This window comes from Myotis yumanensis, unplaced genomic scaffold (genome assembly GCF_028538775.1).
Source record: "Myotis yumanensis isolate MYYU_CA2020_CCGP unplaced genomic scaffold, mMyoYum1.0.hap1 SCAF_9, whole genome shotgun sequence".
Taxonomy (NCBI): Eukaryota; Metazoa; Chordata; class Mammalia; order Chiroptera; family Vespertilionidae; genus Myotis; species Myotis yumanensis.
In genome coordinates, this window is record NW_027223760.1 from 3,674,733 (window position 1) to 3,701,203 (window position 26,471).

Consider the following 26,471-nt stretch of genomic DNA (forward strand, 5'->3'; position numbering starts at 1 on the left):
CCAGCATATAACCAACTTGCTGAGCACTTCCTACATGTCTGCATGCTCATATCTGCCCTCCAGAAGCAGAGTTCTGGAACCTAATGCGGACTTATTGTTTAGAGTGGGTTTAGAGTAGGAATTAGGGTTTGTAAATGCAACCCAGCCCTGGCCAGTTTGGTACAGTGGATAGACCATTGGCCTGAGGACCGAAGGGTCCTGGGTTCGATTCCAGTCAAGAGCATGTACCTCGGTTGCAGGCTCCTCCCCAGCTCAGGCCTTGGTCAGGGCGTGTGCAGGAGGTAACCAGTCTATGTGTTTCTCTCACATCGACGTTTCTCTGTCTTTCTCTCTCCTACTCTCTAAAAAAAATGAATGGAGGCGAAGTGTCCTCCAGGCCTGGAGCTATCTGGCTGGAGCATCCGGAAAGGATTAAAGAGTAGATTTTAGGAAAAGTAGAATCAATGTTTCGAATACCTGTATTGCAGGTGTTTCATAAATTTGTAAGACATAAGTAAGCAGCTTGGTTCTTGAAAGATCTCTGAATCGTGTGCAGTTACTTGGGCGGGTTGGGCGGGATCCTGCCACCAGACAGGTGGGAGGGAAAACCCAGTCACAGTATTTTCTCTAGCAACAAATAAGATATGGCCCTAACCGGTTTGGCTCAGTGGATAGAGCATCCGCCTGCGGACTCGAGGGTCCCAGGTTCGATTCCGGTCAAGGACATGTACCTTGGTTGCGGGCACATCCCCAGTAGGGGGTGTGCAGGAGGCAGCTGATCGATGTTTCTCTCTCATCGATGTTTCTAACTCTCTATCCCTCTCCCTTTCTGTAAAAAATAAATAAAATATATTTTTTAAAAAAAACAAATAAGATGTGGAAATCAGGAGACAATGAAGCATATCAAATGGGTGGCATCAGTCAAAAGACAACATGGCACAGCATTTCAGTATTCCAGCCAGGCCTCAGAGATGTGGCATATCAGTATGTGGAAAGGGGGTCTCGAAAATTTATGTGGAAGAGAAAGTAGACTATGGTGAATATATGGATAAAAATAATGTGAGGCAATAAGCAACAACAATCATAGCTGATAACATTATATTTCTGAGTGACCAGACAAAAGAGAAGGCATAGAGCGGACCATTCTTTGGCCAGTGTTTGGTATAGTCTTATTTCCAAATCATGTATAGTCTTTATAGTTTTTAAGGACAAAAATTAAAATATTCTTTTATATAAAAAAATGAATGGAAAAAGCATCCCCAGGTGAAGATTAAAAAACAAAAACCAGATGCACCTCAAATTCCTTTACCCGGTTTTTAGATCCTTTCGTCCCGGCTGCAGGAAAACTCTGGTAGCCAATGAGATATTCCCAACACGGCCACTCTGGTGGACCTCCTCTTCTTTCCCTTCCAACGGGTGAGCAGGTGTGTGCCTGCCCTTTAGGACCAGCTGGACAACCGATCAATATCATCAGGACAATGGTCTATACCAGGGTGGCCATTTTTCTCAAAAGACAATCCTAGGCCCCTCTATGGATAGTTTTTTCTATAGGCTTTTTTTTCCTCTATAGGCTTTTTAAAACTCATAAACATCCTTAAACATTCATATTCAAGGTAGAGTAACAAGGGTGGTTGCCAGGCAGCTTGAGAAGTCACCGCCTTCAACAAGACTCAGTACAAGTACCACTTCCTCTTAGAAGCCTCCTCTACTCTATTCAAGTAGAATTAAGTGTCCACCCCTCTGATTGGCTGTGTCTGCTGTTATCATTTGGCTGTAGCTATTTGCCTCCATCAGACTCAACCTCTGATTTCAGGGACCGTGCTGTCCACCTGTGGCCCAGATACCTAAAATAGTGGCTGGCAAGTAGTAAGTCCTTAACGTGAGTGTAGGATGGATGGATGATGGATGATAGATGGATAGATGGGTGGGTGGAGGGATGGATGACTGAATGGATGGATGGGTAGATGGATGGGTGGATGATGGATAGATGGGTGGGTGGAGGGGTGGATGACTGAATGGATGGATGGGTAGGTGGATGGGTGGAAGGATGGATGGATGAGTAGATGGATGACAAAAATGTACAGATAGATAGCCAGTTACCCTTAAAGTAACTTCTAAATAGATAATATAAAGTAGTCAGCTCTACAAGCAGGCCACCAATTGTCAGAGTGATGGTCTAAAATTTAGGTCTATGACCCTTCCTTAAATTTGGTCTGTATTTCCCCAAAGAAACAATGCAGCAAAACTGGAAATCACAACAGTCAACCCACCAATTCTGTTAACCAGGATGTGCGTGCACTTCTTCAACAACACATGCTCACTATTGTTAGTCCGGGTTTCAAACAACAACCTTACCAGTGGACTTCACTCTTTGTTAATTAATTTAGAAAAAATAATATATTAATTATTATTATTTTGTTGTTGTTAATCCTCACTTGAGAATATTTTTTTCCATTGGTTTTTAGAGTGGAAGGGAGGGGGAGACACTTAGAGAAATATCAATGTGAGATTGACACATCGACTGGTTGCCTCCCACATGTGCCCTGACTGGCACTGGGGATCGAGCCTGCAACCAAGGTACCTGCCCTTGACTGGAATTGAACCCAAGACCCTTCAGTCCACGGGCTGATGCTCTAACCACTGAGAAAACTGGCCAGGGCAAGTGTATCAATTATTAATAGGAAACACTTGTTTGTCAGGGACTAGTGCTGGATGGTGGAGACTCAGAGATGAAAAGCAGAGTCTTAATCCTGGCTGGAGCCCCATTCTCCTGGGTATCAAATGTAGCAGATGCCCCAGCAGAGAGAGGGGCACCAGAGGCCAAGAGTCCAGGGAAGAGTTCTTGGAGAAGACGCTTGAATTGAAGCTTAAGGACAGCAGGCAGAGGAAAGAGCATTTTAAAAGACACACAGGTAAAGGAAAGGTAGGTGATTTAGAACAAAACTTTAGTCACACCGGGTGCCCATAGTGCCTCTGTGCTTTCCCGTGGTGCTGCCTGTGGGTGCCTGGGTGAGTACTCAGCGCTCTCAAATTCATCTTCCCACCTGCAGAGTGGGCGACACCGACCTCCTGGGCTTTGTGAGCATGAAATGAGAGAACATACGTACCTGACACAGGGTCTGGGCCTGATGGTTTCAGGGAGGAATAGCAATGACTGTCCTCTGGAAAATGACTGCCACTCTGGGTCAGAATCCGGGGAACTGCCGACCAGGTTGATGAGAAGTAGGATCAGTATCAGGAGGAGGAAGGAGCTAGGGAAGCGGTCAGACAGCAAGCAGGGACCTGAGCCCTGAAGCTGCGAGGTGAGAAGCCAGCACTGACCCCTGGCAGTGCCTGAGAGGGAACTGTGAGCACAAAGGGTGGTTCTGTGAATTTTGGTCCAAAACCTTAGCAGAAAAGAACCAAAGAAGTACTATTTCCTCTGCTTCTAATTTCAACTTCCCTGGGCCTTTATTTTGGGTGCAGATTACCTGAGTGATGGGCAGTTTTTCTCACAGCCATAGGTAATGTGCCAGAAGTGGAGGAATTCAACTTTGCAGACAAAAGATTTAATCTTTAAGATCCCCATGAAATGGCTCAAAAATGCATTAAAATCAAAGTTAGATTTCAAGCCCTGCCAGTTGTGGCTCAGTGGTTGAGCGCTGACCTATGAACCAGGGGGTCGTGGTTTGGTTCCTGGTCAGGGCACTTGGCCAGGTTTCAGGCTCAATCCCCAGTGGGGGGCGTACAGGAGGCAGCCAATCGATGATTCTCTCTCATCATTGATGCTTCTCTTCCTCTCTCCTCCCTTCCTCTCTGAAATCAATTTTTTTAAAAAGTTAGATTTCAGCCGAAACCGGTTTGGCTCAGTGGATAGAGCGTCGGCCTGCGGACTGAAAGGTCCCAGGTTCGATTCCGGTCAAGGGCATGTGCCTGGGTTGCGGGCACATCCCCAGTGGGAGATGTGCAGGAGGCAGCTGATCGATGTTTCTCTCTCATCGATGTTTCTAACTCTCTATCGCTCTCCCTTCCTCTCTGTAAAAAATCAATAAAATATATTTAAATAAATAAATAAATAAATAAAAAGTTAGATTTCAAAAGTAATGGAGTGATAGAAGCTAAGAGAGGGTACTTTTATATTTGAGGCTTTCTGGAGTTGGGCTTAGCCTGCCATCCAAAAACTAAAAAATTTGTCATTAGCTGTTTGGGTCTTTTTCTTAAAATAAAAATGCTCAATCTCATTGTGAAAAAGGTATACATAGACACATACATATGTAAATGCAAAATGTGTCCTGGTTACCATCACTAAGGTTCTTATGTGTGAGAGGGGCAGATTAATGGTGCTTTCTGCACAGAGGCGTCATGAAGATTAAAAACATTGCTGGCATGTAACAATCACACAGTAACCATCCTACATAATAAAACCCTAATATGCAAATCGATCGAATGGTTGTTCACCCGTCACTACGACGCACACTGACCACCAGGGGGCAGATGCTAAATGCAGGAGTTGCCCCCTGCTGGTCAGTGTGCTCCCTCATGGGGAGCACCGTTCAGCCAGAAGCCGAGCTCACAGCTGGCAAGCACAGTAGCAGTGGCAGGAGCCTCTCCCACCTCCACTGCAGGCAGGCGGTAAGGAGCGAGGGGTCCTGGACTGCCAGAGCCCTGGACTGCGAGAGGAATGTCTGACTGCCTGCTTAGCAGACATCCCTCAAGGGGTCCCGGACTGCGAGAGGGCGTAGGCCGGGCTGAGGTCCCCTCACCCCACCCTCCAGTGCACGAATTTCGTGCACCGGGCCTCTAGTCTATCTACACTAATAAAAGAGAAACATGGTAATTAGCGTACGAACGCTACCCTTCCCATTGGCTAATCAGCATATCCTTATGCAAATTAACTGTCAGCCAAGATGGCGGCCGGCAGCCATGCACTGAAGTGAGCAGGGAGGCTTGCTGCTTCAGTGACTGCAGACTCCAACGTTCCCCGCACTTGCCAGCCTCTCAGCTGCAACTCTAAGCAACTATGTACTATGTTGCAAATGAGAAGCTAAACAAAACCCCAGAAACTGGCTTTCATTCAGCCGGGCTTCAGCCAGCCACCGCAACATTGTATCGATGTTTTCAGCAGCGAGGCTTCAGAGCTAAAGCTGGCCCAGAATAAAAAAAGAAAAAAAGAAAAAAAGGAACAGTTGGGAGCTTCAGTCAACCGCTTCCGGAAAACAGCCCTCAGCCCCTCACCCAGACTGGCCAGGCACCCCAGTGGGGACCCCCACCCTGATCCAGGACACCCTTCAGGGCAAACCAGCCAGCCCCTACCTGTGCACCAGGCCTCTATTCTATATAGTAAAAGGGTAATATGCCTCCCGGCACCGGGGTCAGCGGAGCAGCGAGGCTCCCGGCACCAGGATCAGCATGACAGGGGGCAGCGCCCAAACCCCCTGATCAGCCCTGCTTTGTGCCTGATAGAGGGGAGCTCCCCAATCCCCTGATAACCCTGTGGCTCTGTGTGTGACAGGGGGCGGGGCCACAACCTCCCTATCTGCCCTGCTCTGTGCCTGATAGGGGGGAACTCCCCAACCCTCTGATCGGCCCTGCTCTGTGTGTGAAAGGGTGCGGTGCCCCAACCCCCCCCCCCCCTCCACGGGCCCTGCTCTGTGTGTGATGGGGTAGAGCCATAACCTCCCCATCGGCCCTGCCCTGAGTGTGACAGTGGCAGCGCCCCAACCCTCTGATCGGCCCTGCTCTGTGTGTGACAGGGGGCAGTGCCCTAACTCCCCTATCGGCCCTACTCTGTGCATGACAGGGGGGAGCTCCCCAAACCCCTGATGGGCCCTGCTCTGTGCATGATGGGGGAGCTCCCCAACCCCCTGATGGGCCCTGCTCTGTGCATGACAGGGGGCAGCGCCCAACCCCCTGATTGGCCCTGCTCTGTGCGTGACAGGGTACGGAGCCCCAACTCCCCTGATGGTCCCTGCTCTGTGCATGACAGGGGGCAGCGCCCCACCCCCTGATTGGCCCTGCTCTGTGTGTGACAGGGTGCAGCACCCCAGCCCCCGCCCCTCCACGGGCCCTGCTCTGTGTGTGACAGGGTAGAGCCATAACCTCTCCATCGGCCCTGCCCTGAGTGTGACAGTGGCAGCGCCCCAACCCCCTGATCGGCCCTGCTCTGTGTGTGACAGGGGGCGGTGCCCCAACCCCCCTCCAGGGGCCTTGCTCTGTGTTACAGGGTAGAGCCAAAACCTCCCCATTGGCCCTGCCCTGAGTGTGACAGGGTGCAGCACCCCAACCCCCTGATCCGCCCTGCTCTGTGTGTGACAGGGGGCAGTACCCCAACTCCCCTATCGGCCCTACTCTGTGAGTGACAGGGGGGAGCTCCTCAACCCCCTGATCAACCCTGCTCTGTGTGTGACAGGGGGCAGCGCCCCAACCCCCCTGATGGGCCCTGCTCTGTGAGTGACAGGGGGCAGCGCCCCAACCCCCTGATCGGCCCTGCTCTGTGCGTGACAGGGGGTGGAGCCGCAAACTCCCCATCGACCCTGCCTTGAGTGTGACAGGGGGCAGTGCCCCAACCCCCCAATCGGCCCTACCCTGAGCGTGACTGAGGGTGGCATCACAACCTCCCTATGCCCCCTGCTCTGTGCATGACGGGGCAGCACTCCAACTCCCAAATCGGCCCTGCTCTGAGCCTGACCAGGGGCTGCACCTAGGGATTGGGCCTGCCCTCTGCCACCCGGGAGCAGGCCTAAGCCAGCAGGTCATTATCTCCCGAGGGGTCCCAGACTGCGAGAGGGCACAGGACAGGCTGAGGGACCCCCCTCCCGCCCTGAGTGCACAAATTTTTGTGCACCGGGCCTCTAGTCTATCTACACTAATAAAAGAGAAACATGGTAATTGGCGTACGACCGCTACCCTTCCCATTGGCTAATCAGCATATCCTTATGCAAATTAACTGTCAGCCAAGATGGCGGCCGGCAGCCAGGCAGCTGGAAGCTAACAGGAGGCTTGCTTGCTGTGGACTCCAACGTTCCCCGCCGGCCTCTGAGCTTCAGTTGGAAACATAGTAACATTTATAGAAGATAAACAAAACTCCAGAAACCTCCTGTCAGTCAGCGGGGATCTCAGAGCTGGAGTCGCAACATTGTTTCAAATACAGAAAACAAAGGCCAGAAACCTGCTTTCAGCTGAGCCTCAGAGAGAAAGCCGGCTCTCAGCTCAAGTGACAGCCATAGAAGGTAAATAAATGCCAGAATTAAAAAAAAGAAAAAAAGGAGAGGTTTGGAGCTCCAGTCGCCCGCCAGCCTGAAAACGGCCCTCAGCCCCTCACCCAGACTGGCCAGGCACCCCAGAGGGGACCCCCACCCTGAAGCAACAAGATGGCGGCTAATTTGCATACTGAAGGCAGGTGGCAGCAGGCAAGGCTGTCTGCGGTCTGGGACCCGGATCTGTGACCCTGCCGGGCGGGATCAGCAGAGCCAAGAGGCCTCCCGGCACCGGGATCAGCGTGACAGGGGGCAACGCCCAAACCCCCTGATCAGCCCTGCTCTGTGGGTGATAGAGGGCGGCGCCCCAACCCCCTGATTGCCCTGCAGCTCTGTGTGTGACAGTGGCAGCGCCCCAACACCCCCACGGGCCCTGCTCTATGTGAGACGGGATAGAGCCATACCTCCCCATTGGCCCTGCCCTGAGTGTGACAGGGTGTGGCGCCTCAACTACCCCCCCCCCCCAAGGGCCCTGCTCTGTATGTGACAGGGGGCAGTGCCCCAGCTCTCCTATTGGCCCTACTCTGTGTGTGACAGGGGGGCAGCTCCCCAACCCCCTGATTGACCCTGCTCTGTGCATGACAGGGGGGAGCTCCCAAAACCCCTGATGGGCCCTGCTCTGTGTGTGACAGAGTACGGAGCCCCAACCCCCATGATGGTCCCTGCTCTGTGTGTGACAGGGGGCAGTGCCCCAAGCCCCTGATCGGCCCTGCTCTGTGCATGGCAGGGGGCAGCGCCCCAACCCCCTGATCGGCCCTGCTCTGTGTGTGGCAGGGGGTGGCGCCACAACTTCCCTATCGACCCTGCCTTGAGTGTGACAGAGGGCGGTGCCCCAACCCCCCAATCGGCCCTACCCTGAGCGTGACTAGGGGTGGCATTGCAACCTCCCCATCCGCCCTGTGCTGTGCATGACAGGGGGTGGTGCCCCAACTCCCCAATCGGCCCCTGCTCTGAGCCCGACCAGGGGCTGCACCTAGGAATTGGGCCTGCCCTCTGCCACCCAGGAGCAGGCCTAAGCCAGCAGGTCATTATCTCCTGAGGGGTCCCAGACTGCAAGAGGGCACAGGCAGGGCTGAGGGACCCCCTCTCCCTCCCAGTGCACAAATTTTTGTGCACCGGGCCTCTAGTATATATATAAAAGGCTAAGCAACCAGCCGACCGGCCAACTGGTTGGTAGGTATGACACGCACTGACCACCAGGGGGCAGATGCTGAACGCAGAAGTTGCTGAGGATAGCAACTTTGCAGGGTGCCCTCTCACTCCAGGACCTCTCTGGGGATGTTGGACTGCCACTTTCAGCCTGATCCCCGAAGGCCAGGCCGAGGGACCCCACCTGCCCAAGGGACCCTGCTCACTCCACAGACACCCTTTGAGCCCTGGGGCACTGCCCCAGGTGAGGCCGGCCAGGGAGGGACCATATGAGTTTGGCTCCAGGGCGTGTCCGGCCCATCTCACCCAGTCCTGCCCCACCGGCCACCTTCTAATTAATTTCCTTTCAATGTGCACGAATCCGTGCTCCAGGCCTCCAGTTAGCAATAAAACTACTACAACTACGGCCTGTCAATCATGCGTCCTAAATAGTCTTAATCCAGCAGGTCTCAGCGTGGCCTGGGCTCCTTGGAGGCAGCGGGTGTTCCCAAGACCTTGCAGGACATCCACAGGCCCAAACGATTTCATACTAATAATGAGGCATTGTTGCCTTCCATTCTCACTCTCTCACAAGTGCAAGGCAGAGCTTTCCAGCGAGCACATGGCCTGAGATTCTGCAACAGATTACACGCAGCAGATATGAGAATCCAACTGTCTGCTAATAAGTCAGTTAAAGAGATTTGTAATCACATAAAACAATGTCACTCTATCACTAAAGGTTCTGTTTGGGAAAATGGTTATTTTTCATAAAAATGAGCTTACTATACAATGGGTTTATTATTGTTCATTTTCAATCAATTAAAGACTTTTCCATTTTCTCAGTTTTAATTTCTAATCGGTAAATCTTGGTAGCGATAGCCCACAGGGACAGAAGCATTAAGGTTCTCAATCATTGTTAGGGTCAGAAGGTTTTGTTCCCAATGATGTGAGAGAGACACATAGATTTGTTGACTCCTCTCTCATCCCGCCAGCTCCCCCTGCCCCCCGCCCCTTCCCAATGGAGGTATGTGCCTTTGGTCAGAATCAAACCTGGGACCCCTCAGCCCGTGGGCCGGCGCTCTGTCCATGGAGCCAAACCGGCCAGGGCAGGATCAGAAGGTCTGAGACGCTCTCCACAGTCCCACCTCCGTGGTCTCTGCCACAGTCAACTGCCAACATGATCACAGTCTGCACCCCTGTCCGGCATCCACTCTGTCCCATCGCCGTCCTCCTTCCAGAACATCGGAGCAGCCGCTCTGTACCTGACTCTGGACTCAGCAAAGGAGACTCAAGGCAGTCGTGGTCTTTCCCTATGGAGCTTGTATGAGGAAGATCAGGAACCAACAAAAGCAAAACAGATCAATAGACTGATTGCCAACTGTAATAGCACAAGGAAGAACAGGATCGTGGGGCTAAGACAGAAAACGGAAGGGGCATCATGAGTAGGCCTCGGGAGGAGGTGGCTTCCTGGCTCAGACCTACCGCAACCTGTCTTCCGAGTGGGGAAAGAGCATCACCAAGCAGAGGGACCAGCCTGGGGGGGACAGACATGAGGGATGGGGCAGAGCCGAGCAGGCCTGCAGCATTGAGAGTGACTCCCACAGTCTTGTTCCTGCGTTCCAGCCAAAGCCCCTGCATCTGCTCCTGCCACATGGACTCCTTTCACTGGCTGCCTATTGCTCTGGGAATGAAGAGCAAACCCCATGGGTCCAGCTCCTGGTGACCCCATGACTGACCTCACACCCTTTTCTCCCTCCCACTGCACACAGGCAGCCTTCTTCTCGGCCTCTTCTCTCGACATCCTGTCTCAGGATGGGAGCATGTGGCCACTTCCCCAGTCTCCCTGCCAGTCCAGACTTTTCGGAAGCAAAGGCCAAGATGGAATCTGAAGTCTGGGAGACCTGCTGGGGGAGAGTCTGAGAGGACGAGGGAGGGGAGCAGCGGAGGGACAGTCTGGGGCCAGATGCAGGTCTGACGTCGCACTCGCACTCGGGGCGGGAAGGACAGAGCCGGTGGGGAGTGAGCCCTAGTCTCAGTCAGGCCAATGCGGAGCCCAGAGCCAAACTCCAGCCTCCATGACCTCCTCTGGCCCTCCCTGTGACCCATGCCGCCAGAGGTTCCTGCGTGTCAGAGCTGAGGACATAGGCTCTTGGGGTTACACAGGCTCCCCACACCCTACAGCCCAGCGCTTCTGCGTGGAACCCGTGGAACCCGAAGCCACGTCCTCAGCTAGGGGTTTGTTTCTGTCCTCATGTGGCCACAGGGTGTAAATTCCTTGTGGTGGGCTCTGACTTCACCTTCCTCTTTAGCCTCCAAAGTGATTTTATGGCCTCCAGCATACAGCTAGTCCCGGAGGAGGCCGAGCTGGGGAACCTGAGGAGGGCTTGGGCCTGGGGCTGACTGATGAGCGAATCACAGCTCCCCCCCCCCCCCCCCCCCCCCCCGGCTGCCACAACTCAGAGGACTCCAACTTCTCTAGTGTCCCCTCCTTTGAGGATTGCTTCCCAGGGCACGCTAACCTTCTCAGCTACAGTAGTCACAGAAATATCAGAATATAAGCACCCAAAGAAAACGTGGCTGCGTGTAGGGGGGACATGGGCGAGAGCAGCCTGGGTGTGTGCAGGGAGCTCCCAGGAAAGGCCCTGCTGCCGGCTGGCCTAGCTCCGGAGCAGCAGGGCTTCCCCACCCCCCACCCCGAGATGCACGTGCTCCCTCCTCCCTCCCCCTCCGGGATGCACGGGCTTCCACCCGGGATGCACTCACCAAACACGTGCGGGTGCTCACTTGGCTTTGCAGTTTGAGGGGAGTAGTTCGGTTTAGACTGGCTCCGTCCTGCCCGGCTCTGACCCCAGCTGCACTGGGGTGTATGCACTGTGGAGCCTGGGCCATGTTCCTTCATCTCCCTCTGCTTCTGTTTTTCACCTGTAAAGTGGGAACAACCTTCCATCTTTCTAACTGGGTTATTGTTAAGATTATATTAATAAAAATAAAATACCTAAGACATTGCCTGCCATACAGTAATGGCAATTTTATCATCACCACCATCATTAGGAAAATGGCCTCCCCCCAAAACAAAACAACTTTACACACACCAGCATGTATTTGCCTCTGTCCTGCATTCTACCTGAAATTGTGATCTCTGCGCTTACTAGACAGACAGTTATCCACTGGCTATCTTCAACTCTCATACCTTCCTTTCACATATGTTTCAAATTTCTTAACTTTTTAAATTTTTTCCTTGAGTATAGATATGAAATTATTTAAAACAGGAATAGAGAGGAAATCTACAAAAATTCCTGATGAACCTTATTTTGCATCATTTGCTATTTTATTCCAAATGTTTGGTAATTTAACACTTTTGCTGTGGTTTGGATTTTTAATTACACTGTACATGAGTCTACACATTCTTACTGTAGAAGATTCAAACCTAACAAGCCCACAGAAAAAAAGGCTGCCCCCCGCTTTGCCCTGCCCCCACCCTCACTTGCAGTGACTTGTAATCTACTTCCTGTGTGCTGACAGGTCTCCTGCTACCAGGGATCAAGCCCGTAACCCGGGCACATGCCCTGACCAGGAATCAAACCAGCAACTTTCGGTGCACAGCATGATGCCCAACCAACTGAACCACGCCGGCCAGGACTTTGCTTCTTTTCTACACACAAAATTATCTGTGTACTGATTTTTCAACATGCTTCCCCCCCTTTGTGTATCATGTGCCGCCTTCCCTATTAGGATATATCGACTGATTGATTGATCGATGGATATTTCGATGGATATTTCACTCAGCAATTACTGCCTTAACCCCTCTCCCCTTTACAGACTTTTGTTTCCAACGTGTTTCTTACAGATAATGCTAGAATAAACATCCTTCACATATATATTTCTATCATTCTGTTTTAAATGTATTTATACCCTGCCTACTACTAAAAAGGGTTTTAAAAAGCTAAAAATTATTTTCTAAGTTGAATCCAAGTCTGAGGGATGCCAGTTATGATTTTAGATAATGAGAGTGGGGAAATCAGGCGAATGTCAGAAAATTCTTATGTGAATTAAGCTAAAATGGAAATTTGGAGAGGGCGAAGCAGATGGGGCCCTCTGATTTAGGATCCAAAGGTTTTCAGAGACACTTATGTTTGAAACAGAAGACATAGCCTGGTGTTCTTGGCAGCACAAATCGAAAACACAGTGACGTTAAACTGATTTTCCGGCAAACAGTCACTCACCAAATCATCCTATTTTTAAGCAGCAATGAGAATGTTGTACACATTTAGGATCAGTGAATGTTATTAAATGAGGCTCTTATTTATGTCCTTTTTCCTTTTTTATATATATTCTCACACTTTTTACCTTTTCATTTCTAATTTTCATTCTGTCCTCAATATTGGAAATGTTATGGGAACGTTGTCCAGTCCCCTCACACTAGCCAATTTAGAGAAAGGCTTGGCATCACCAGGAAGTTCAGTCAAACCCTTCCCTTCCACCCACTCCCAGACTCCAGAAAGACACTCGATTGCGATGTCACGCCCTGAGGACGCATTCAAAGAGCCAGTGAGGCCAAATCTGATTAAACGAAACTTTTTAAAAAATATATTTTATTTTTTACAGAGAGGAAGGGAGAAGGATAGAGAGTTAGAAACATCCATGAGAGAGAAACATCGATCAGCTGCCTCCTGCACACTCCCTACTGGGGATGTGCCCGCAACCAAGGTACATGCCCTTGACCGGAATCGAACCTGGGACTCTTCAGTCCACAGGCCGACGCTCTAGCCACTGAGCCAAACTGGTCAGGACTAAACTAAACTTTTTACTCTGAGGATTTTCACAAGAAATCCTAGTGAGGGTGAGGGCAGTGGTAATGCGCCTGGGGGAGGGGCTACGGGAGGGAAAATCAAGAGAAAGTCAGTGAACAGTCAAATAGGATTTCAATATAAAGGAAGGGACAGACAAGTAAGCTCTTTCATTATCACACTTTCTGCCACCAAAGTAAATCCTGACGTCACGTGGCTCATTTTGCGTCCTCCCCTCGGCTCTGAGCCCCGCGCTGCTCCAGCTCCCAGGCCCTGCTCTGCTCCGGGACTCTCGGCAGCTGGCCAGCCCCTCTATTGAGGCATCCCGTCCTCCTGCTCTTGTCCCCAGTGGAAGCCACAGCCACCTCCAGGCCACACTCACCCAGCGTGACCCAGCCAGACACTTGCAACACCATTCTCGTCTCAAGCCTGTCTTTGCTGGGGACCTGTGGCAAAATACTCTGTGCTGGGATCGTAGTTTGATCAGCTGGGAGATAGATGGTACTAGACCGTAGCTCCTCTTCCTCGTCCCCCGATCGTGTGACAGCGAGGACTCGCAGAGAGCCCTTTAGGATACAAAAGCCTGGCGTGGCCAGGTAGCGCAGTTGGTTGGAGTGTTGTCCTGGTACACCAAGGCTGTGGTTTGATCCTGGTCAGGGCACATATAAGAATCAACCACTGAATGTATAAATGAGTGGAACAACAAATTGAGGTTTCTAATTAATTAATTAGTTAATTAATTAATATAAAAGAGAGAAAGGCTGTGTCCGTGAGTGAATTGGACCTGGAGTGCCTGGCTCCCTCAGCCTCTGAGAGCAGGTTGTAAAAATGTCAGGTGCTTTGCCAGCAGGTGGGTATCACCCTGGTAGCTTGAAATCAGTCATGGTGCAGCTTTCACATCATGGAATTCACCAACGCTACAAAATCAGGGCCTTAAAAAAAAATGTATTCCAGAGAGCCATGGACTAAACAGCTACCAGCATACCACCAGTTACACCTGAATGGCTGAGACAACTTTCTAAGGGTGTTGGCCATTCGTTTGAGACTGTCTTTTCAAAGACCCTACCTCTTTCAGTGAACGAAACTGGAAGCAAGCCAGGAAGTGTGAGCGCTGGAAAGAACTCCTGTGAGGCTCTAGAACAGTGGTTCTCAACCTTCCTAAGGCCGCGACCCTTTAACACAGTTCCTCATGTTGTGGTGACCCCCAATTTCATTGTTACAAATAGAACATAATTAAAGCATAGTGATTAATCACAAAAACAATATGTAATTATATATGTGTTTTCCAATGGTCTTAGGCAACCCCTGTGAAAGGGTCGTTCGAACCCCCAAAGGGGTCGCGACCCACAGGTTGAGAACCGGTGCTCTAGAAGATTCCTGGGCCCTAGCTGACACCTGCATCTGCTCATGAAGTCCTTCCTTAACACATAGGACCAGGATCTCCATCCTGCCAGGTCATGAAACCCACAGGAGAACCATGTATGCTGCTTGAGCTAATCCTGGAAGGCTACCTGGAGGGGGCGGCTTCTAACCTGCCTTTCAGTCCACGCCGTAGGCAGGGCAGCAGCACACGGCCTCCTGTCTTAATGTCCCACTGCTGCTCTGGGAGAGGGTTAACGAAAGTTTTAGGAGGGAAAGAAAAGGAACTGCAGTGGGGACTGGCTCTAATGCCAGATGCCTCACCTTAGGAGCCATCTCTGGCTGGCTGGCTGGCTGTTCTGCACTTGCACCTGCTGAGCACAGATTCTTGTATGAGTGGCAGCGTGGATGACATTAGGGATGCGAGCCCTGGGTCAGGACCCCACTCTGCCTGCTCAGCCGGCTGCCTACTTGCTCTGCACCCCAACTGCCTGACCTGTAAAGTAGAGACAGTAATAATACCTGGCCTGACGGCTCATAGGAAGATTAAAGAAGCAGGCCCTACAGAAGGCCACCCGCGAGGGCGTGCGGTCAGGGTAGTGACCCCCTGCTCGAAGGGTCGGTGCTTGGGATTGAATCCTCTGCAGTCATTGTCTTGCATGTTGAAGAATATTTTGTTGCCCAGTCGTGTCGCTCAGTGGTTGAGGCATCATCAACCTGTGAACCAGGAAGTCACGGCTCAATTCCCTGTCAGGGCACATGCCTGGGTTGCAGGCTTGATCCCCAGTGAGGGGCATACAGGAGGCAGCTGATCAATGATTCTCTCTCAGCATTGATGTTTCTACCTCTCTCCTCCTCTCCCTTCCTCTCTGAAATCATACAAATATATATATTTGCCGGAGTCCGTTCATTGTCTTCACTAGCTGAGTTTAGACAGAGACCCCCAAAAGCTAGTAACCTTTGAAGTCCTAGCAAAGGTCAGAACTGTGCACCACCAGTTAATCTAGGAACCACCCAGTTAATTTAGGTAATAATAGTTGAAGCATCATCCTCACCTTAGTTCACTTAATTCCTTAGATACTTGTGTAGATCCTTGTTGATTATTGTTGATTAGATACTCTGCCTATTCCTGGAAATCATCTACTGATGAGCTAATCAGATACTTTGTCTATTCCTGGAAATTGTCTGCTGATCTGTGTGTTATTGAAACCTCCTTACCTAAGGCTACTCCAAGCTCAATAAAAGATTGGAGCAGCCTGAGCATGGGTGGAAGTCCTTCGGGACTTGCCCGCCTGGTCCTCCAATATTGCAAAATTATCTCGTGTCATTTCTCTCTCATTTGTGTGCGACCCCTCTTTCAGATACCGAACCCTACTCCACAGAACGTGGAGGGATTCTTACTTGACATATATTTTAAAAAGAATGTTTTGTTTTATTTTGTTTTTAATTGTATTTATTGATTTTAGACAGAGAGAGAGAGAGAGGGATGGAGAGAGAGAGAGAGGGATGGAGAGAGATGAGAGAGAGAGAGAGGAGAGAGAGAGAGAGAGAGAGAGAGATTTGTTGTTCTACCTAGTTATGCACTCACTGGTTGATTCTGTATGTGCCCTGACCATATGCTCTAACCAACTCAGGTATCAGGACGTGACAGTGATGGGAATGAAAGGATTTACTCTGAGAACTTTGTGTGAATGTGAAGTAACTGCCCATAATTCAGTGATTTTTATGACGCTACGATTGGAAGTTGAAAAGTTCTGTACTTGTCAATACTTCCCCATTTTCTAACACAATGTAAAACTATAACTTAAATATCTTAAATAATAAAATGAGATAAGGGGCTAATTTTATAATTGAAAATACAGCTGTTGGGCACTGACTGGTTTGGCTCAGTGGATAGAGCGTCAGCCTATGGACTGAGGGGGTCCCAGGTTTGATTCAGGTCAAGGGCACATGCTCAGGTTGCAGGCTTGGTCCACAGTAGCGGGTGTGCAGGAGGCAGCCAATCAATGATTCTCTCTCATCATTGATGTTTCTATCTCTCTCCCCCTCTCCCTTCCTCTCTGAAATCAATAAAAATATTTAAAAAAAAAAAAAAAAGAAAAGAAAATACAGCCAAAACCAGTTTGGCTCAGTGGATAGAGCATCGGCCTGCGGACTGAAGGGTCCCAGGTTCGATTCCGGTCAAGGGCATGACCTTGGTTGTGGGCACATTCCCAGTGGGAGATGTGCAGGAGGCAGCTGATCGATGTTTCTCTCTCATCGATGTTTCTAACTCTCTATCTCTCTCCCTTCCTCTCTGTAAAGAAATCAATAAAATATATTTAAAAAAAAAAAGAAAGAAAATACAGTTGTTGGTATTTAATGGAGAGAGGAACTGTATCTAATATTCTCTCTATGAGTGCTAAAAATATGAATAAATGTGTGTATATACATATTCAATCTGTAAATTGGTAGGTAAAGCATTTTCAGACCCATAAAAACTGTGGTTCACAGTTTAACATTATTTTTGAAATGTATTAATTGAAATAAAAACATAATAAAAATATGGCACTAAATAGGATCTTGAAGATCAAATAGGGTGACTTCTATAGCAGATAAGGAAGCCACCTCAGCAAAGTTCAAATACTTGAATCATTCTATCCACAAATTAGTTGAAACTCAGCTTATCTAAAAGAGTTGGCTTAATAAAAACCATTTCATTGCATAATGGCTGAGGGAGAGCCCGCGGGGAAAATCTTAACGGAGAGAGTTTCATAAGTTTAGTTTTGAACTCAATAAGAATAATAGGCAATATTTAGTGGTGCCAGGAATCTTACATAGAACACATGATTCAGTTTTCACAAGGGTCCAATTAGTATATGTCTTCGTCAGTTCCTGCTGCTATAACAAGTACCATAGAGTGTGGGGGTGACAGTTCTGGAAGCTGGAAAGTCCGAGGTCGGGGTGCCAGCATGGGGTTCCTGTGAGGATCCTCGCCCGCCCAGGACGCATCCGCACGTGGTGGAAACAGCAAGGAAGCCTCTGGGTCCCCTTTTTAAGGGCACTGACACCATTCATAAGAGTTCCACCCTCATGACCTAATCACCTCCTGAAGGCCCACTTTGGCAGGAAGGATTTCAATATACCAGTTGTTGAGGGGCGGGTGGGTGGACCACAATCATTCAGTCCACAATCATATAGATCTATTTATCCAATTTTACAGATTGGAAAGGTCAGTTTAAGTAACTTTAAGCAATTTCCTCACACTCACAGCCTGAAGGGAGCAGCCATGCGCCTCGGGCCCCCACTCCTTGCTCTGGGCACACCACACTGCCTCTCCACAGTGTCCTTCAGCTTCGTCTCTTCACAGCCCTAGAACTCACTTAATTTCCTGGATCTCCATTTCGCTTCTGTAAAGTGAGAGGACAGGCCCATCTCTAAGAAAACTAATGACACATGAAATCCTAAATGAGGCTTTCTCTTCATTTTTGTGGCTCGCATTTCTCAATGTATAGATGAGATAATGTATGTCATTTCTGCCGCAACAACAAATATTTACTTCTAAGTGTACTTCCACTATTAAATTGTTAGTTTAAGTCTGAGTTCCGAAGGCTTGTGGACTACATCAAACCTCACAGTGTTTTTGAAACGTAATCTGGAAATGTCACCTAAAAGTCTCGGTTCCCAGCTTTCTGAGAAAATGGAAGGGTCAGGCATTACTTGTTACACAGTCTGAAATGGAAATAATTACCCAGAGGTGAGTAGCACAGTCTCTTTAGACCGTCCTAGTTCCTGCCCCTTCCTTGATCCCCCAACACTGAGGTCTGCTTTTCTCATTTCCTCACCCTTATAGTCATGGGTGTTTGCAAACCCTGGTGTAAGAAAGGCTTTACCAGCCCTGGCCAGAGTTGAGTGTTGTCCCAATCACTGAAGGTCACCAGTTCGGTTCCTGTTCAGTCACCCAGGTTGTAGCTTCAATCCCCAGTCGAGTGTATATGGGAGGCAACTGATCAATGTTTCACTATCACACATTGATGTTTCTCTCTCTCTCCCTTCCCCCCGCCTTTTCTCTCTAAAGTCAATTGAAACCCTATTTTAAAAATAATAATGTAAAAGGGGCTAGAAAGGGGAAGAGGATTTTCTGAAATACTCAAGGGGTAAGTCATAGACTGGACTTGGTTGCAAAGGACAGAGTCCAAGATGGCCTTGAAAGGGAGCAGTGTTTGTCACCCCAAAATATGCCTCTTTGGGACATTGATCATTTTTAAGTTGGTTATTTTTAAGAAACAAAAGGCTCAGCTGGGCCAGTGTGATCCAGTTGCTTGGAGTGTCCCATACACCAAAAGGTGGCAGTTCAATTCCTTGTCGGGACAACCTACCCAGGTTGCAGGCTCGATTTTCAGTTGGGGTGCATATGGGAGGCAACCAATTGATGTTCCTCTCATACATCAATATTTCTCTCTCTTTCTTCCTCTCCCATCCTCTCTCTCTCAAATCAATAAAAAACATATCTTCAGGTGAGGAAAGAAAGAAAGAAAGAAAGAAAGAAAGAAAGAAAGAAAGAAAGAAAGAAGAAAGGAAGGAAGGAAGGAAGGAAGGAAGGAAGGAAGAAAGAAAGAAAGAAAAGAAAGAAAGAAAGAAAGAAAGAAGAAAGAAAGAAAGAGAAAGAAGGAAAGAAAGAAAGAAAGAAAGAAAAAGGAAGGAAGGAAGGAAGGAAGGAAGGAAGGAAGGAAGGAAGAAAGAGAAAGAAAGAAAGAAAGAAAGAAAGAAAGAAAGAAAGAAAGAAAAAGGAAGGAAGGAAGGAAGGAAGGAAGGAAGGAAGGAAGGAAGGAAGGAAGGAAGGAAGAAAGAGTTCAAACAAAGATGTTTGACCTTCCCCATAACTCCCTGAAAGAAGTTAGACAGAGGACCTGCTTCAGGAAGGGTGAGATCACCAGAGATAACTATAGCTTAATCTGAACCAGGTGTGATTGACAGGGAGGAACCTAGCAAGGTTTGTTTGATTCAAGTCCTCCCGGTGTCCCATTGTTAAAGATGGTCCAACAAACATTTATTTACCAAACATTTGCTTTGCCATCCCCAAGTGAATTGCCTCCCTCCCCTTTGAAGTCCCAAACCACTACTCCATGCCCCCTTCTCCTTAGCTCAAGATGGCACTCAAGCCTTCAACTGCCCCATTTGTCCTGAGTCCCCATACATACATAATTAAATGTGGTTCATTTTGTCCTGATAATCTGTCTTATGTCATTTTAATTATTCTACCAGCCGGAAGAACTAAGAGGGGAAAGGGGGAAACTTTCTCTCTCCCATCGTCCTGAGGTCTGGAAAAGTAGTTCTCACCTTTGGCTACATGTTTGATTCATCAACAGAACTTTTATTTTTTTTTTTAATATATTTTTTATTGATTTTTTACAGAAAGGAAGGGAGAGGGATAGAGAGAAGTTAGAACATCGACGAGAGAGAAACATCGACCAGCTGCCCCCTGCACACTCCCCACTGGGATGTGCCCGCAACCACAGTATATGCCCTTGACCGGAATCGAACCTGGGACCCCTGAGTCCGCAGGCCAACGCTCTATCCACTGAGCCAAACCGGTTATGGCATCAACAGAACTTTTAAAAAATGCCTCTGGAGTCTGGTTGGTGTGGCTCAGTGGTTGAGTGTTGACCTATGAACCAGGAGGTCATGGTTCGATTCCTGGTCAGGGTACATGCCTGGGTGGTGGGCTTGGTCCTTAGTGGGTGGCATGCAGGAGGCAGCTGATCCATGATTCTCTCTCATCATTGATGTTTCTATCTCTCTTTCCCTCTCCCTTCCTATCTCTGAAATCAATAAAAGCTTTTCTTCTTCTTCTTGTTCTTCTTCTTCTTGTTCTTCTTCTTCTTGTTCTTGTTCTTGTTCTTGTTCTTCTTCTTCTTCTTCTTCTTCTTCTTCTTCTTCTTCTTCTTCTCCTCCTCCTCCTCCTCCTCCTCCTCCTCCTCCTCCCTCCTCCCTCTCTCTCTTCTTCTTCTTCTTCTTCTTCTTCTTCTTCTTCTTCTTCTTCTTCTTCTTTTGAATGCTTCTGGAGATTCCAATATAAGTGATCTGGGGTGAGGCCATGCATTTTTGGATAAGATTCTCCCCCACCCCCCACCCCGTGCCATAACCAGAGTGCAGATGAGTTGAGACCCACCTACTGAGAACCTAGGTGACCGAAGTGTGGGAAGTCCAGTCCTGAACAGAAATAGGGAGCACAGGAGAGGTTGGTTTGGGAGGAAACAGAAAGTCCTTTCAGGCCCAGGGAGTCCAAGGTGTTGGTGGCACCTCCAAGAGGAAGGGCCCAGGAAATGTTGGAAATGCAGACTAGGAGTTGTTGAGAGGTTAAATTAGAAATGTAGATTTACTATAGGGGTAAGTCAGAGACTGGAATTTATGGCATTGAGGTGATAATTGAAATTGAATATTCTTTGAAAGTAGGTTGGGGCCTCAGCCTGGTGACACAATTGGTTGGAGCATCATCCTGTATGTACACCAAAAAAGTTGTAGGTTCAATTTCCGATCGGGGTGTGTACAGGAGGCAACCGATTAATGTTTCTCTCTCTCTCTCCCCCCTTTATTCTCTCAACAATCAACAAACATATTCTTGGGTGAGAATTTAAAAAAAAAGTAGCTTGTATGTCTGGCAAACAGTAAGTAAGTATGAAATTATCATGGGAGACAGAGAGAGACTAATATGGGTCAATGCTAGAATCTGAGGAATACCGAAAGGTAGGGACTCAAGAAAGTAGACCATTTTAATGTTTAACAGTTTAACTCCCTTCCCTCCTCTCTTCCTTCCATCCTCCCTTCCTTCCTCCCTCCTCAGTTTAACTCTCTCTGACTTTGAGGATGTGCATTTGTATGTTAGAAGAAGTGGAAAGTGGTGAGTTATACACTTATATAATTACATTCCCAACCTGGACCATCTTGGCTTCTATTTTTAGTTGGCTTTCCCAAAACATGACAGCATCCCTTAGAAAAAATACTCTTTACTGTAAGTGGGGAGTTGACTGTGGAGGTTGCCAGGTACATTGGCCAGGAAGGGCTAGGACTCAGCTGGAACTAACCAACCTACCCTCTCAGAAGCAGAGTAAAGGGGAAGCCAAGGCGTTCTTAGGCTTGACCATGGAGATCAGTCCTCACTTCTGTTTGAGAACATGTGGGCCTGGAAGCTGTCTGTTAACGCTCACCAGTTTCCTAACCTTCCCGAGGAGCCTCTCCCTGCCCTTCCTCCGATAACTTGCCTGTTACTGTGTTGGAGAGTGTGGCCAGCCTGGTGTCATTATTCTGCTGTCATTACTTTTACAAAGTGATTTTTTTAAATATATATTTTTTATTTTGGAGAGGAAGGGAGAGGGAGAGAGAGATAGAAACATTAATGATGAGAGAGAATCATTGATCGGCTGACTCCTGCATTCCCCCACTGGGGATGGCGCCACAACTGGGTATGTGTCCTGATTGGGAATCAAACCATAACCTCCTGGTTCATAGGTCAATGCCCAACCACTGAACCACACCCCCTGGGCCAAGGTGATTTCTTCATAGGCAAACACCTTTACCAATTTTCTGGTAGGGGAGTTTCTGAAGGGAGCAGGTTCTGAGGGAGTGTGTGGTCTATGACCTTGGAGAAGTCTGCTTGCCACCTATAAAGGGGTGAAGGAGCACCTTGGGGTCATGAGAGCTAACTGTGCCTACGTAATGATTGTGAGGGAAGCTGGTCATGGCTGAAAAAAGACAAAGGCTGACCTGGTGCCGCCACAGAAAGCACCATGAAGGACAATATATGATCCTGTCACCCAAAGGGACATGAATGGGACCCAGGTAACAAGGTTAAGATGTCAGTAGTGGCTTATATGGACATAGACTTTTAGTCCATCTGTTACAAGTTTAAAAATCTTCTTATCTTGTTTTAAGTGTCCCGACTGCCACCCCAGCCCTGAGAAGTGTGCAGGGCAGGCACTGTTAGCCCAGCGCACACAATGGGCTATAGCAACACCCAAACTGGGCGTCAATGTCCTGGGCCCAAGCCCCAAGCCTTTCACAGGGAACAGGGAAGGCCCACCATTCTGCTTGTTCACCATCGTTCCCTGTGGACAAGGGAAACCCATGAGCAGACTCTTCTATCTAGTCTGAGCCCGTTTGGAATGGAATAGAGAACCAATTCAAGATGGCCTTGACTTATCGCATGAATAGGAAAACTGCCAGGCCTACATTCAAAATACTTGTTCCTGACCTCGCTTAATACAGGTCCTTCATTGTAACTGGGAAATGAAGAAAGTCCCCAGGCCCTTTGGCACCCCAACATGGGCACAGTTGTAGTAAAATGGAGCACTCGCCTGGACTGCCCCCCGCGTGCCAGGCTTCTGCTGTGCAGTGGGGACGTGACAGAGGGCAAGGGGTCAGGGGCCCCTGTTTCATGAATCCTTCATCCTAGTGCAAGTGAAAGTCAACAGTAAATGAACAGAGTAAGTACAGACTGGGATAAATGCTTTTCAGAAAGTGCTTTGGCAGAGAAAGAGAGGGGCGTGTTTCAGCCAGATGGATTGGGTGTAACTTCTGCAGAAAAGAGGGCAACGAAGAGGTATTCAGGTGAAGACCCGGAGGATGAACACCGGACTGTCAGGTGTTTAGACCAGTCGCTTGGGTCAGTCAGCTTGGCCGGCTGTTCCACTGACCTGGCGGCTTCAACGGCAGGCGTTTATTTCCTTACAGTTGTGGAGTCTGGGAAGTCCAGGATCAAGATGCCTGCTGATTCCGTTCCTGGCTTTCAGAAGGCTGCGTTCTTGCTGGCCTCATATGGCAGGGACAAACTGAGCTCTCTTCTGGGAAGGATGCTAATCCTATTGGATCAGGGCTCCACTCTATGACTCATTTAACCTTAGTTACCTCCCAGAGGCCCCATCTTTAGACACAGTCACACTGGAGGTTAGAACTTCAACTTGTGAATTTGGGAGGATGTCATTCAGTCCATAGCATCATGCAAGCTTTCTGGGCCTCAGTGCTTCCCCCAAAGATATTCCCTATGAATCCTACATAGAAAGTGCAGGAGAGCCAGTCTAAGGCAACTCGATATTGGCTAATGCTGATTGATTTCCTTTGAGTTTATACCAACTGATATGGATGCCAAGCAAGGTTTTTATTTTTAAAAGTTTGCTTTAGTCCAGATAAGCAATTTAATATGAAAACACGGAAGAGATGGTTACTTGCACAGGCAGGTTTTTTTCCTACTGAGGCAAAATATGGTTAGATTATTTATTCATTATATGGGCCCTCACCTTTTCCAAAAGGGACTGGAGACATTTGGCTGCTTAAAAATTCTGTTACTGCAGAAAAAAGCCACGGCAGGCTGGAATTTGTTTTGTTGTTGTTTATTATTGCTACATGTGTCCTCATTTTTTATTTTATCTTCCCAATACTCTACTTCACCTTTTAACAAAGGTAATGAAAGAAAGTGGTTTGTGTGTTTGTTTTTCATTCAGGCATATAGACATTAGTTCTTTTCTTTTAAATCTTTATTGTTGAGAGTATTACAGATGCCCCTCTTTTTCCCCCTTGGCTGCCCCCCCCAACCTGGTTCCTGCCCTGCCCCAGGCCTTCACCACCCTATTGTCTGTGTCCCTAAGTAATGCATATATGCATATAAGATCTTTGGTTAATCTCTTCCAATGCCCTGACCCCTTACCTCTGAGATTCATCAGTCTGTTTCATGTTTCCATGCCTCTGGTTCTATTATATTATATTTTATTTTAAAAATATATTTTTATTGATTTCAAAGAGGAAGAGGAAGGAGAGAGAGATAGAAACATCAATGAAGAGAGAGAATTATTGATCAGCTGCCTCTTGCACACCCCACACTCAGTATCGAGCTCACAACCGGGGTATGTGAACTAACTGGGGAGTCAAACCATGACCTCCTGGTTCATAGGTTGACACTCAACCACTGAGCCATGCCAGTGGACTCTGGTTCTATTTTATTCATCAGTATATTTTGTTTATTTGATTCCCTGTTCATTGATTTTGATTCAGTTGTTGACAGATATGTATTTGTTGCCATTTTATTGTTCATATTTTTTATCTTTTCTTCTCCTTCTTCTTCCTCTTCTTAAAGGATACCCTTTAAAATGTTATGGAATACTGGTTTGGTGGTGAAGTCCTTTAGCTTTTTCTTTTCTGTGAAGCTTTTTATCTGACCTTCAATTCTAAATGATAGCTTTACTGGGTAGAGTAATCTTGATTGTAGGCCCTTGCTATATTCATCACTTTGAATGTTTTTTGCCACTCCCTTCTGGCCTGCAAAGTTTCTGTTGAGAAATCAGCTGACAGTCATATGGGTGCTCCCTTGTAGGTAACTAACTGCTTTTCTCTTGCTGCTTTTAAGATTCTCTCTTTGTCTTTAGCCCTTGGCATTTTAATTATGATGTGTCTTGGTGTGGGCTTCTTTGGGTTCCTCTTGTATGGGACTCTGTGTTTCCTGGACTTGTAAGTCTATTTCTTTCACCAGGTAGGGGAAGTTTTCTGTCATTATTTCCTCAAATAGGTTTCAATATTTTTCTCTCTCTCTTCTCCTTCTGACACTCCCATAATGGAAATGTTGGTACACTTGAAGTTGTCCCAGAGGCTCCTTACACTATCTTCATATTTTTGGAATGTTTTTTCTTTTTGCTCTTCTGATTGCGTGTTTTTTGCTTCCTCATATTCCAAATTATTGATTTGATTCTCAGAATCCTCTATTCTACTGTTGGATCCCTGAAAATTATTCTTTATTTCAGTTAATATATGCTTAATTTCTGACTGATCCTTTTTCATGTCTTTGATGTTCTCACTAAGGTTCTTGAAATTCTCACTAAGATCCTTGCAAATCTCACTATGTCCATTGAAGCCTTCATTAAGATCCTTGAGTAACCTTATAACCATTGTTTTAAGCCTGTATCTAGTAGTTTGCTTGCTTCCATTTCATTTAGTTGTGTTTTTTTCACCTGGATATTTCTTCTATTCTTTCATTTGTGACATGTTTCTTTGTCTCTACATTTTGACTGCTCCCCTGTGTTTGTTTCTATGTATTAGGTAGAGCTGTTATGTCTCCTGGAATTGGTAGAGTGGCCTTGTGTAGTAGGTGTCCTTTAGGGCTCAGTGGCTCAGCCTACCCAGTCACCTGAGCTGGGCGCTCTAGGTGCATCCTTGTGTGGGCTATGTGCTCAGTCTTGTTGTAGTTGATTGCTGTTGGTGTCACTGGGAGGAATTGACCTCCAGGCCAATTGGCTGTGAGGACCAGCTGCAACTACAGTGGAAGAGCTGCTGTGCAGGAGACACCACTATGGAGAAGGACTTGCTTCAGTGGGCCTTTGGTGCTCCCTGAGTCAGCCCCTTGAGTGTGTTGCTTGTGGATGTGTAGAGTTGTAATCTGGTGTGGTCTGAAGCTGTCCACTGGGTGCACTGGCTCTGGGACCTCCCAGGAGGTGCAAAGTCAGTCACTTCCTCTGGCCACCCTGCAGGATCTACAGAGCTATCTGCAGATGGCTGCTATTTGTATTGGCTTGGAAGTGCCCAGATGAGGCCCATCTGTGAAGCAAGGCAGGCTGGTGCTAGTGCGGGGTTTTGGGCCTCTTATTGATAGGTATGAGGCACACTGACACCAGCTGCTGCTTGTTTAAGAGATGTTAGGAAAGTCTGAAGCCTGAGCCAGGAAAAGCCTCTGCAAATACCTTGGGTGGGGCCGCAAATTGGATAGGGCGGGGTCTCAGGGAATAACCAGGGTGGAGAGAACAGTGTGAGCCAAGCTGATAGAAACTCACATATGGCTGCCAGTCAGCTCTGAGACAGGGGAGGTCCTAACACAGGAACAATGACCCCTGCAAACACCCCTGTCTGGGAGAAAGCCACCCCCGAGTTTTTGTCCTGATGCCAATCCAGTTCCTCTTCAAATGTCCCAGGGTCCTTTCAAGCCGCCACCCAGCACTGGAACTCAGAGGGATCAAGTCCAAGTAAG

The 26,471-nt window shown here is 48.1% G+C and overlaps 1 protein-coding gene and 1 pseudogene across 3 annotated transcripts in view; both read left to right on the forward strand.

Moving 5' to 3' along the window:
- The window catches only part of XRCC2 (X-ray repair cross complementing 2), a 181,385-nt gene that overhangs the window by 135,281 nt on the left and 19,633 nt on the right, over positions 1 to 26,471 (forward strand). The window lies entirely within an intron of this gene.
- Positions 444 to 1,114, forward strand: LOC139016670 (single-stranded DNA-binding protein, mitochondrial-like; annotated as a pseudogene).